Source organism: Mesocricetus auratus, unplaced genomic scaffold (genome assembly GCF_017639785.1).
Source record: "Mesocricetus auratus isolate SY011 unplaced genomic scaffold, BCM_Maur_2.0 Super-Scaffold_100007, whole genome shotgun sequence".
Taxonomy (NCBI): domain Eukaryota; kingdom Metazoa; phylum Chordata; class Mammalia; order Rodentia; family Cricetidae; genus Mesocricetus; species Mesocricetus auratus.
This window is the reverse complement of record NW_024429191.1, coordinates 24,344,544-24,356,856: the sequence shown is the minus strand read 5'-3', so window position 1 is coordinate 24,356,856 and position 12,313 is coordinate 24,344,544. Positions and strand designations below refer to the sequence as shown.

The window sequence follows — 12,313 nt, the reverse complement described above, 5'->3', positions numbered from 1 at the left end:
GTAATATATGACGAAAATGATATATTATGTAACTTATCTATGTGTACTGATACATATATAACTTACCAATATTCATGTACAAACACCTCTAGATTAAATATATTTATATAAAAGACTAAAGATTGATGCATTGTGCTTAATCCTTTTAAAAAGTCTTATATTAAACTGCCCCTGCATTTACAGCAGAAATATGAAAAATTGACCAGTTTACTAAGTGCAGATGAATTCACGGAGGTATTGAAAATGAAATAAAAATTTCTATTGAAATGTTATATTCCTGATTGACATTTAAGAGGCACTAACAAACTGGAAATAAACATATTTTTATAGACTTTGGGGAGGCTGAAAATTCTAGGAGCAGTTCTGTGCCCTCTAAACTAAGATTGGAATCACAGTGAGGAAAGATGGCAGATCATTTCCTTCTTTCTGACCGTGGGAATTGTCAGGAAGCAAGCGCCGCAATGCAAGGTCTCTGTTCCTTGGCCTGGGTTTTCCGTTCTTTCATCAGCAGAGGCCTGGCTTTTCAGAAAACGTACAGTCACCTGTGATGCCTGCTGCATAGTGCCCAACACAGATGCATCATTCAGTCAGGGGCTTGTCAGAGAACAGCTGAGAGAGAAAACCCGAAACAAATGCATCTCCAGCTCTATCCATGTCAACAGTTTCTTTCTGGTTTTAAGTCAAGACAGCAAAAGCAGTGAGTTTGGGTAGCCATTCTAGTGCCATGGCGAGTGAAGGTCACAATTCCATGCCTCTGAGCTCACCTTTGGAAGAGCTGGTGCCTCTGTCTCTTTAAAGGCTGCAGTCTCAAACCCCTGCTGTCTAGCAAAACTGGAAGCTTCTATTTTGTAGCACGAAAAATAAAAGACCCAGAGACTGATATTGGGGTTCAAGTTTCAAGCTGAAGGTCAGAAAGCAAAGCAGCCAAACCATTAGCTCTTACCTCTCCCTCAACTCAGACCAAAGGGACAATCCTCAGACTGCTCTCTACTTCACTGCTCCTCAGATTCACTCAGACTGCTATGCTATTCTTGATGTGGCTAGAGACTCCTGGGACTGACTACTGAAGACCCCGCTCCTATCGTTTATACCTCTCTAGTGCTGGGATTAAAGGTGTGAGCTCTGTTACTCTTTTAGTCTCATCCAATATCATGTATCCCTGGGTGGCCTTGAACTTGGAGAGATCCATCTGCTTTTGCTCCTGAGTCCAGATTAAAGGTGTGTACCACCACTGCCTGATCTCTACAGCTTGAGGCTGACTTTGCTCTCTGAATCCCCAGTTTAGCTTTAATAAATCATAAATAATATAGCACCACACAATTTCATTTCCATAAAGGTTAAGCACATAAGGTCTAACTTTTATCAAGGATTTTCCATGCAGGACTGGCCTCTATGTGGCATCATTAGAGTGGAGAGCCTGTTGCCTTGCAAGCATAGTAAATCACCTTCAACACTGTCTTTGGGAAGATGACAAGAAAAAAAGCCTGCTGTCTAACAAACTCTTGCTTGTCCTAGCAAGACCCAGATTTCCCCCAAATCCACATGCTTCATTTGACAGCAGTTGGGAGCAATGAGATTAGCTAGAAGGGACCTGTTGCCACCAGTAACTTATTCAGCCCAGCTTCTCGATGACTGCTCCTTCACAGTGTGGCGCACCCACAGGGGCCCTGGCAGCCTTCCTTGTGAGGATTTCCACAAATCCATCCATCAGCGCAGCCAATGAGCGTTGCTGCTGTGTGTCTGCTGAGTCGCCCACCACGTCCACTCTCAAGCCACCTGCATGAGATTCAACTGCAAATGTTAGTTTTCCAGGTTCACCAAAAAACTTCCTTGTGCTCACATCCAGCCAAGATTTTGTCATTTTGTTTTAGAGAATATGTGTCAAGGAAATCTTTGCCCACCATGGCTGAGACATCAAGAAAAGAGCTCCCTATCCCAAAGAGGGTATTTTCACTCCACTTTCAACACTTTGGGCTTTGGCTCCTTTTCAGTTGCTACCATCTTTGCTTCCTTCCTTACTTCCTTCCTTTCTTTCCTTTTTTTTTTTTTTTTTTTTTTTTTTTTGGTTTTTTGTTTTTTTTTTTTTTTTGAAGACAGGGTTTCTCTTTGAAGCCTGTTCTGGAACTCGCTCTGTAGATCAGGCTGGACTTGAACTCACTGAGATCCACCTGCCTCTGTCTCCTGAGTGCTGGGATCAAAGGTGTGCCCCACCACCGGCCAGCTTGCTTCTTGATACAAAATACAAGAGAGGTATTGAGTGAGTCTAGACTCTGCAGTCATTTTAACTTTGAAATTTTCATTTCATTTATATATACACATACATACACCTTGAAATGTTCAGCCAGAAAAGTAGATCCATTTTTTATAATGATTGAGTATTTTTTTGTAGATCTAGGGAAAATGCATTCCTTTAGAATATGTACAATAAAATGTTTTTTTCCTCTCTTGTTGGTATCTTTTGACCCTATATTTGCACATGTGTTTATATACTAAACATATATATGTTTCATTTTCATTTTGAATTCCTGTTTACAAAGTTGGTCCTTTCTTGATACCAGAAAACTTCCTGCATGGATATGCAAATTTCCCTTAATGGTAAGAAATTCTTACCATGCCAGTCTTGGCAAACAGTGCTCCTTACACTGCATACGTATGTTCTTTTTGAGAGTTTTGGATTTGGGACAGGCGGTAGTCAGTGGAACTTGTATGACCTATGTCTCAGCTTTTCAATTGCTGCAATAAACATCATAACTAAAAGCAACTTGGGTAGGAAGGGGTTGTTTGGTTTACACTTCCATATGACAGTGTGTCATTCAGGGAAGACAGGACTGGAAACTCAAGACCCTTGAGGCAGGAACTAAAGCAGAGAGCATCGAGGAATGCTGCTTACCAACTTGATCTCCATGGCTTGCTCAGCCTGCTTTCTTATATACCCCAGAACCACCTGTTCAGGGGTGGCACCACCCACAGTGGGCTGGGCTCTCCCTTATCAATCATAAATCAAGAAAAATGCCCTACAAACTTGTTTACAGGCCAGTGTGATGGAGGCATTTTCTCATATGAGGTTTCTATGCCCTGCAAACTCAGAACTTGCATCAATTTGGCAAAAACAAAAAACAAACAACAGACAGGATTACCTACTCTTCTCCAAGCCCTCTGGGCAGGAGTCTCTTAACAAACTTCCCAGTAGACACACCCTGTACCTGTTGCAGCTAGGAGACAAGAACTTCCTGGATGGCTCCACTGGCATTGTCACAGCCTAAACAGGAATTGCTCCCCACAGGCTCTCTGCTAAGTGTTTGGTCCCCAGCTGGCAGTGCTGTTTGGGGGAGATTCTGGAAACTTTTAAAAGTAGAAGGAGGTCTGGCTGAAGCAGAGCACTGGAGATGGTGTGCCTTTTGAGGTTATAGCTGCTAACTTGTACCAGTCTATTTGCTTCTTCTCTGAGGAGCTTCTGCTACATGCTCTCTGCCATGATGCTTTGCCCTGCCATTGGTCCAAGGTCAACAGCACTAAAGACTACAGTTGGAAACCTATGAAACTGTAGGTTCACAGAAATCCTCCCTTAGGCTGTTTATGTCTGGTACGTTGTCACAGTGATGAGGAAAACAACTAACAGAGACTCCTTAGAGTCTTTGGCTTGGTCACCTTGTATTTCATGAGTATTTTACTTTCACTGATACTACTTGTAGCTCTTTACTGGAATAAATATTATACATGAATAGATACTGAGTCTAAGAGGGTTCTGAGAAAACAACTCAACATGGGAGTGTTCTTGGAACTGTGACACACAGTCATACTCCAGCAATCACAGTGAAGACAGCAGTCCTGTCCCTGAGTGTGTATGTATTAACAGGGGAAGGCTAGCTGTGTGTGTGTGTGTGTGTGTGTGTGTGTGTGTGTGTGTGTGTGTGTGTTAGGGTGCCCAATCATCTGACTCTGGTGTAGTTTCAGTGAAGATTAAATAAGAAGCCAGAATCTCACCAATTCACCAATTTTCCACCACCAACAGCTGTCCTCCACATTCTGAAAGGTTTCAGTAGTGTCAAGGGACATGCAATAAAGAGGTATCTTTCTCCTTTCCAACTCCCCTTACTCTAGCCAACAGAAATGAAATACCTATCCTTCATCCCCCAAACCTGGGTTGTCCATGGAGGCCATGATGGCATGGCTTCTGCCTTTGCCTATGAACTCAGTGTTATAGAAGGCCTGCTGAAATAAGATCCACATCTGCTTCAGTATGATCCAGAGTCTCCAAAACGGTCAGGATATAATAAGATGGGATTCAGCACCCAGCAATTTGGGGCATTTCCACACAAATGAAAACAAAACAAACAAACAAACAAACAAAAAAAAACCCACCACCACCACCACTGAAACCCAAATAATCAGTAGATGTTGTGGAGTTTGAATAATAAATGTTCCCAACATGCTAGCGTGTTTGGACCGTTGATACCACTGGGCAGGGCTGTTTAGGGAAGTTATAGAACCTATAGGAAGTGCATCCTTCATGGAGGAAGTACATCATTTGGGGAGGACTTGGAGGGTTTATAGCTTTGAACCACTTCCTGTCCTTTTTCTGTCTGCTTCCTGTGTCTGAATGAAAATGTGATCAGCCTACTCCTTGCTTCTGCTGTCATGATTTTCTATTATCATGCCTCCCCTTCCATGATGAACTACCAAATGGTTTCCAAAGTGCTCTAACAAGAAAGAAGATAGGCCTGGTGCTCCGATGGCCCAGGCTGGCAGAAGGCAGGTGGGAGACAGCACAGGCCTGGGCAGGTGGGTGCCGCCACAGTGAACAGGTCTGTGGAGACAAAGTGGAGAGAAGTAGTTCATGCAGTGTGGAGAGCAGTGGGACTAAGACATGACGTTGGTGAGGAACTGTCCAACACGGGTGGCCTCCTCTGCACCTGGAGCCATGTGATGTCCAGGCCTGTTTTGCCACTGAGGGCCGTGTCTGGGTCTGTGGCCCTCGGCAGCAGGGCTCTGTGTTAATGTCAGAGACTGTGTTACCACAGAAGGTTATACAGATGCATGGGGGTCTGGGCCACCACCTGAAGCCATGTTGATGTCTGAAGGCCATGCTGCCTCCAGGGTCATACGAATTTGAGTGGCCTGCATTAACACTCAAGGTCATGGTGACATCCAGGTCCAAGCTGCAGCCAAAGGCCATGTCTGGGTCCAGGACCCTATTGCAACCAGGGTCTGTGATGATATCCATGGCCACCAGTGTTAGCACCAAAAGTCGTTGGGGGTTCCTGGGATCTGGACTGCCACCTGAGGGCATGTTGGTGAGCCATCCAAGGGCCATGCTGCCAAGGGGACCATACTACCCAGGGCCATGATTTGCAGCCAAGGGCCATGACTGGGTTTGCGGTGCTACCACAACTGGGGTCTGTATTGATGTCTGTGGCCCTTTTTACCACCTGGGGGACCATTATAAAGCTAGCCCTGGTTGCCTGAACACTGGAGACCTGGGCCTGCCCCTTGCCAGCTGCCTTAGCAGGAGAGCATCCCAGCCCTCTCCTGGGAGAACTGGCTCCAGTGGCATGGGTGCAGGAGAACTGGCCCCCACCATTGATGGCGCTGGAAGAACTGTCCTCGTTCACCTCAACAGGAGAGATGACCCTGATCCTTACCTGAGGGAGAGGTCCTGGTGGACATCCAAGCCCATATCCCAGGTTTTGAGTTGGCCCACCCCAACATCTATCCCATCTAGGACCTGCTGGGACATGTGAAGGGACTGGCCCTGTGAAACCATAGCTGCCAGGACTCAAGCAACAGCAGTATTTAGAAATTTTGGTGAGGGTCCAGCATTGATGCTATACCAGAAGCCAGAGGCCTTGAGTCAAACCAACCACTCATTGCAACGAACGTTTGTGAGTATAGCTGTTTGGTCAAGAGGATATACTGTGTGACATACTGCAGCTCACTATTACAACAAATGAATATGTGATAGAGAGGCAGAAAAGACAGGGGATTGAGGTATGTTTTTTAAAATTATTATTATTTTTTTAATTTTCTTTTTCGGCAAGGCTATAAGGGTGGAGGGCAGACATGGAAGGACTGGGAAATGTTGGGATTGAGGTACATGGTATGAAATTCCCAAAGAATGAAATAATACAATAAACCATCAATAAAATAAAAATACAATAATAATAGCAACGCAATAAAAGTCATGTTGATGAGAGAGAGAGAGAGAGAGAGGCGATAAAGAGAAACCTGAACATTGGAAGGGGAAAAAAACAATGGAAAGAGCAAAATGTGAGTAAAAACAATAGACTTCTACAGAAATTTCTAAATTTTCATTGGTGATAGAAGCAAAAATCATAACATTGTTCCATATGGTTATTGATGCACATAAAGGAGACAGTTATAGTACTATAAACTGAGGAGTGGGCTGGAGAGGTGGTCCAGAGGTTAAGAGCACTAGTATCTCTTCCAGAGGTTCTGAGTTCAAATCCTAGCAACTACATGGTGACTCACAACCATCTATAATGATATCTGGTGCCCTCTTCTGGCATGCAGACATACATGAAGGCAGAACACTATATACATAATAAATAAGCAAATAAACTGGGGAGAGTAAAGAGAACTCAGATTCTCAAGTTTCATTTGAATCAGTATAATATTGTCACTATGATGTGTCATGTACAGGCAATGCTAGAGTAGTCGATGTAAAAATGTACACAAGCTGGGCAGTGGTGGTGCACGCCTTTAATCTTAGCACTTTAGAGGCAGAGGCAGGGGGATCTGAGTGAGTTCAGAGCCAGCTTGGTCTACAGAGCTAATTCTAGGACAGCCAAGGCTACACAAAGAAGCCCTGTCTCAAAAACAAAACAAAACAAAAACCCAGCCAACCAAACAAAAAACAAACAAAATGTACACTAGAAAATGTATGCCCAAACTCAAATGCTACATGCACAAATCACAATGAAATTCCAAACAATATTTAAACAACAGAAAGATAAGGACAAAAACAACAGAAACGACAGAGGCCCAAAAAGAATGTGAGCAATTGAACCTTAACATACAACAATCACATTCAAATACTCTACTTCACTTCTAAAAGCCACACAAGTGGAAATAACCAAAATTTCCAGTGAGTAATGGTTAAATTGTGATAAACCTACACCCGGGATTTACACTCAGTCATAAAAGAAAGTGCTAGTTACAGTGGATCTCAAGGCCTTATATGTAATTTTAAAAAGCCATTTTGTGTGAATTATCCACCAGAGAAGACTATTTGAACATGGCTTGAAGCCAGTAGTCTGAACCTACTGAAGTTCGTAGTCCTTTCTCAGGGTGAGCACTTAAGCATAAAAAAACCACATCCTGGGTTGACACACTCTAGTTAGCAAGAACAGTTAGCCAGAAGCAGAACTGTAAAAGCCAGAAAGCAAAGTTAGTGCATTTAGAGACTTTCCCAGAACAATGGACTCTGATAGATTAGGTCTTTGTTTTTGTTTTGGTAGGTGGTACTGTCTACACATGCTGAGACTTATGACTTGAATAGTACTTTCATCATGGTGTCAGTTATGCTAAGGTCTGGGACCCTGCTATAATTTCAGAAAGCTTATATTGTAATTTCTCATTGTCTGAACATCTGGTCGGGGATTCAGAGAAAAAGGGGTGGTTTCAAGAGTAACGGATTATCACAGGTGACATGTATGATGATGGGACACTCTTGGGTCTTGATTCAAGTTGTGGCTATATAACCTACATAGAGTAAAGGGATAGAAAACTATATGCACAACCAGCGTACTACATGTAGAGAAGATGTAATTACTAAAACAAAAAAGAGTAAAGAATGCATTTGACCTTTTTTTGCAACTTTTGTGAATCTATTATTATCTGTTTGTTTTTAATATGTACACAAACATGATGGCACATGCCTGGAATTGCAGCACTTAGGAAGTGGGGACAGGGAGTTCCTAAGTTCCAGGCCATCCTGATATACATAGTGAGATCTTGTCTAAAACAAAACAAACCTTTGTTTTTTTGATCATATACAAACTGTATATACGTACACATATTATATGAAGCACATTAGATATCTTAAGGCATACCAACTGAAGTTAACTGTGGTAATAACGTATCTGTGTAATGTTAATATTTTTTAATGCTGCTAGTTTGGATCTAGAAACTCAACCGCCAAGTGAAGTTTATTCTCCCCACAGCTTCTTAGAAACTCAGGAGGTGTTGCCAAGTGGGAGGAAATTAGATTGCTAGAGGTGTGCCCTTGAAAGAAATAATAGACCTTTACTCCTTCCAGCCTTTTTTAAATTGCTTCCATCAGGCAAAGAGACCGCTTTCTCTTACACCCTGTGTGCTACTAATGGCTCAAGTCAATGGTGACAAACAACCTTGTAGTGAACCTCTGAAACTGAACACAGATGAACGTTTCCTTTATTCAAATTGATTGTCTTGGGTATTTTGTCACAGTAATGGAAAACTGAATCATTTAAGTGCTTGAGCCTGCCAACATTATATTTTAGAACATTCCAAACACTGAGTCTTGGTAGTCAGCACTCTTTCCCACCAACCTGGTCCCACATGCCCATCAGCCCCAAAACACATGAACACTGTATTAATTATGAACTCTTGGCCAGTGGCTTGGGCTTCTTATTGGCTAGCTCTTATAGCTACTAACCTGTGTATTTCTACATGGTCTTATCTTACTGGAGAATGCCTCATGTGTCCTCTCTTCCTGGGCTCACGTTGAGACTCCTCTGGCAGGCTGTCCTGCCTACCTCTCCCAGATGACTTCTCCTCTCCTAGTCCTGCGTTTCTTACTGCCTCATTGGCCATTGGTCAGTGTTTTATTCATCAACCAATAAGAGAAACATATACAAAAGGACATCCCCATCAAGTCTTACACTCATTTAATCATTCATTTATATAGAATATCACAAGCATATGTATATTATATATACATTGTTGTTTAACATTTGTTATTCATTAATTTATCATATAGTTAGTGAGCCTCAACTTTAACCAACATCATGCTAGGCTCTAAGACTAAAAGTAACTAACTAAATAAGTAGTTTCCTTCCAAAGCTTATGGTACAGTGGGTGAGACTGTTGCTTTAATAACGTTCCAAAGAAATGCTCGACTAGGTTACACTTGGTAATAAGCAATATTTAGACAAGTGTAAACTAATGCTTTGAAATACTAACCTGTAACATAAAGACTGGTGGTGATGATTGCAAAACACTGAAACTCACTGAGCACTGAAGGGAAACAGCCTGTAAAAGAGGTTAAAACTGTGAGGAACGGGGACACTGGATTTACAGAAGGTTTCCTTAGAAGGATGGAGCCAGAACACAAGAACAGGGCTGGCTTTGGGTCAAAGGGAACTGTCTCAATTCAGAATCAAAAGAAGTGAAGACGGGGCATGCAGGACTTAGATTAGAGACTTGAAAAGGCTTGAAGAGGAACTCCACGGGAGTAATTGGAGGTCTGAAGTCTGAGGGGAGTGGAAGTTTTAAATGGTTGTTTTGGGAAAGCAAGCAGAATAGGGAAAAGATGTAATTTGCCAGGCTTAGTTGAGAGCCTGTGGAATCTGTCCTGTAGGGAAGATTCTAGCCATTTTTAGCATGGTGATTGCAGGCAAAATAATAATAATAATAATAATAATAATAAAAGGCAGGGAGGCAGGTACACACACACACCATACACATACACACACATACACCACACACACCACACACACCACACACACACACACACACACACACACACACACACACACACGTGCGCTCGCATGTGTCTTCCAGAGCCTTATGAGGGAAGGGAAGGCAGTCACTGGAGAAAGACTTGAGAGGGAAAAGGTAATCAACATTTCTTAGGAAAGGCTGAGATAAAGTTGGATAGCAGTGATACTGGATTTAGAAACAAAAATGTTATTTTGTCTTTCAAAATAATCATGGCTATAGTGATATCTGCAATTTAGCATCTAATTTTGTTAGACAAGCATGATAACCGTCACAGTATGGAAACTCATAGCATCTAATTTTGTAAAACTTTCTATTTCTTTAAAGTCTTTTAGGCCTGGAAACCGATCATCTACCAGGCCTTCTAAAGATTTTTTTTCTTTTTGGCTTTTCCAGACTGAGTTTCTCTGTGGCTTTGGAGGCTGTCCTGGAACTAGCTCTTGTAAACCAGGCTGGTCTCGAACTCAAAGAGATCCGCCTGCCTCTTCCTCCCGAGTGCAGGGATTAAAGGTGTGCGCCACTACCGACCCACCCTTCTACAGACTTTTTTTTCATTTGAGATTATTTAGTGTAGGAATTTCTCTAGCCTTTACAGAGAAGTTGAGTGTAGTAATTACAAATAAAACTAAAGGAGGGGCTGGGGAAGAGCTCAGTCAGTAAAGTGCTTGATGTAAAAGCATGAGGACCCAGGTGCAATCTCCAGAATTCATGCAATAAGCCACGGTGACACATGTTGCAATCCCAGCACTCTGGAGACAGAAACAAGTGAACCCTTGAGCTTGCTGGCCAGCCATCCCAGCTACACTGGTGAACTCCAGGTCCCAGTTAGAAAGCATCTCTCAAGACATAAAGTGCTGTTGGAGAGAATGCTCAATGACTTTAAACACTGGCTGCTTTTGCAGAGGACAGAGTTTAGATCTCTGGACCTACAAGGTGACTCACAACCATCCTTAACTCCAGTTTCCTGGTGCCCAACACCCTCTTCTGACCTCCTACAGTACCAGGCATAAACACGATGTACATGTGTGTGTATGTTCAAAACACGTAAACATATTAAATAAATAAAACTTTAAAAATTAAGAATCAAAAGAGAAAAAGTGAAGCAGATTGCTCCTGGAGAAGCATACCTCAGGTTAACCTCTGTCCTCCACACACCTCCCCTCAAACTTGCACATGAAACTGCACACACACACACTAATAATAATAAATGACTTTTGTTGGTTTTATCATTTTTAAAATCTGAACTTTCATCAAAACAATATGGATCAGGGGAGTGTCAGCCTACAATCCCAGTGCCTTCTACAGATTTTTAACAAAAGATTTTATTATGTATAGTGTTCTGTCTGCATGTTTGCCTGCATGCCAGAAGAGAGCACCAGATCTCATTATAGATGGTTATGAGCCACCATGTGGTTACTGGGAATGTGAACTCAGCACCTCTGGAAAAGCAGTCAATGCTCTTAACCTCTGAGCTATCTCTCCAGTCACTACAGATCTTTTATTGCTGCAAAGACACTAACTAGGAAAGGACAAGAATCATTTACTGCCTGTGTTAGGAGAGACTCCAGGAAGCAATGGCAAATAGTTTCTCTTTTTGGCTGCTGTAAGCCCTTTTGTAGGTCAACTCTGCAGTCAACCCTAGTCACCAAGAGTTCAGTTCTTTTAGTAATATAAAGGAATAATAATACATTTCAATCCATGCCAAGCATTTAAATTTTTTAAAAATGTTTTTATTAATTTTGTGATGTGTGAGAGCATAACACTCTCTCACACACAGAAGCAGAGGTCAGAGGATTTGCAGTGTTTAGTTCTCTCCACCATGTGGGACACAGAGATAGAATTCAGGTTGTCAGGCTTGATGGCAGCTTCCTTGGTCCCTGAGCTCTCCAGTTGGCCCTCCAATTGTTTTAACTTTGTTTTTCATTTCATGAAGGTTTAGCTAAATAGAAGGAAACTTGGACGGCCTGCCATGTCGATGTATGACCGTAATCCAAGAACTTGGGAGACCAAGGTATAAGAGTAAAGAATTTCAGGACAGCAGTGCTACACAGGGAGATCTTGTCTCAAACAAATTAATGGCTGTGTGTATGTAATGTTCTGGGTTTGACACCCATCTCCAGAAAAACAAACAATTGAACAAACAACAAATAAGAAAGAAAAGAGAGGCAAAAGATAATTGAAATTTTAGATTGGCCAAAAAATGTTTTGCTACAATATTATTTTTGAGAAATACTATTAAACACTTGGCTACTATTATGTATATTCTGGTAATAACTAAGTTATTAGACCTCTTGTAACATGGTTTTTCTAACATCAAAACAAGAACCTCCTTATAAAGTGTTGCTATGGCAATGATAGTGTAGCTTTCATGTATTTTAATTGACCTTGGTGATTAACAAACTCTATACTAGTTATGGTGAGGAAACTAGAACCGGGCCATGCCAAGCATCTAGTGGGTAAACAAAGCAAGGAAGAGATGTTGGGTTAAAATCCCTGAGTTGGGACTGGAGCCATGACTCTTGCAAAGGACACAGCTTGGTTCGCAGCCTTCATGTGGGGAGTAACAACTATCCCTTAACTTCAGTCCCAGGGG

At 42.1% G+C, this 12,313-nt stretch overlaps 1 pseudogene; it reads right to left on the bottom strand.

Annotated features, from left to right (window-relative positions):
• Window positions 1-504: 504 nt before the first annotated feature.
• Window positions 505-5,314, bottom strand: LOC110341208 (annotated as a pseudogene).
• Window positions 5,315-12,313: the final 6,999 nt, after the last annotated feature.